This window comes from Hypanus sabinus, chromosome 12, assembly GCF_030144855.1.
Source record: "Hypanus sabinus isolate sHypSab1 chromosome 12, sHypSab1.hap1, whole genome shotgun sequence".
Taxonomy (NCBI): Eukaryota; Metazoa; Chordata; class Chondrichthyes; order Myliobatiformes; family Dasyatidae; genus Hypanus; species Hypanus sabinus.
Genome location: NC_082717.1, coordinates 108963500 through 108965321, shown reverse-complemented (window position 1 = coordinate 108965321; position 1822 = coordinate 108963500).

Below are 1822 nucleotides of genomic sequence, written 5' to 3'. Positions count from 1 at the left end.
CACATACAGAGAGAGACACACATAGAGAGAGACACAGACAGAGAGAGAGAGACACAGACACATACAGAGAGAGACACAAACACACATACAGAGACACACACACATATACAGAGAGATACAGAGAGAGAGAGACACACACACAGAAAGAGACACACACATAGAGAGAGAGAGACACACACACATAGAGAGAGAGACACACACACACACACACACATAGAGAGAGACACACACAGACAGAGAGAGAGACACACACATACAGAGACACACACATAGAGAGAGACACACACATACAGAGAGAGACAGAGAGAGAGAGACACACACATACAGACACACACACGCATAGAGAGAGACAAACACACATACAGAGACACACACACTTACAGAGACACAGACAGAGAGAGAGACACACACACACATACAGAGACACACTCTCATAGAGAGAGACACACACACATAAAGAGAGAGACACACACATACAGAGACACACACTCATAGAGAGAGACACAGACGGAGAGGGAGACACACACATACAGAGAGAGACACACACTCATAGAGAGAGACACACACACAGACAGAGAGAGACACAGAGAGAGAGACACACACATACAGAGACACACACACATAGAGAGAGGCACATACAGAGAGAGACACACACATATACAGAGACACAAATACATAGAGAGAGACACACACACAGACAGAGAGAGACACAGAGAGAGACACACTCATACAGAGACATACACTCATAGAGAGAGACACAGACAGAGAGAGACACACACACATACAGAGAGACACAGACACAGACATAGTCAGAGAGAGACACACACACACACATACAGAGACACACAAACATAGAGAGAGACACAGATACATACAGAGAGAGACACATACACATAGAAAGAGACACACACATACAGAGAGAGACACACACACATACAGAGAGAGACACACACACAGACAGAGAGACACACACACACATACAGAGACACACACACATAGAGAGAGATACACACATACAGAGAGAGACACACACATAGAAAGAGACACACACATACAGAGAGAGACACACACACAGACAGAGAGAGAGACACACACACATACAGAGACACACACATAGAGAGAGACACAGACAGAGAGAGACACACACATACAGAGAGAGACACACACACACATACAGAGAGAGGCACACACACATAGACAGAGACACACACACATACAGAGAGAGGCACACACACATAGAGAGAGGCACACACACATAGAGAGAGACACACACACATACAGAGAGAGGCACACACACATAGAGAGAGACACACACACATACAGAGAGAGACACACACACATAGAGAGACACACACACATAGAGAGGGAAACAGACAGAGAGAGACACACACACATACAGAGAGAGACACACATAGAGAGAGATACAGACAGAGAGACACACACACACATACAGAGAGAGACACAAACACACATACAGAGACACACACAACACATATACAGAGAGATACAGAGAGGGAGAGACACACACACAGAAAGAGACACACACATAGAGAGAGAGAGAGACACACACATAGAGAGAGAGAGACACACACACACACATAGAGAGAGACACACACAGACAGAGAGAGAGACACACACATACAGAGACACACACATAGAGAGAGACACACACATACAGAGAGAGAGACACACACATACAGACACACACACGCATAGAGAGAGACACATACAGAGAGAGACACACACACATACTGAGAGAGACACACACACATAGAAAGAGACACACACATACAGAGAGACACACACATACAGAGCGAGACAC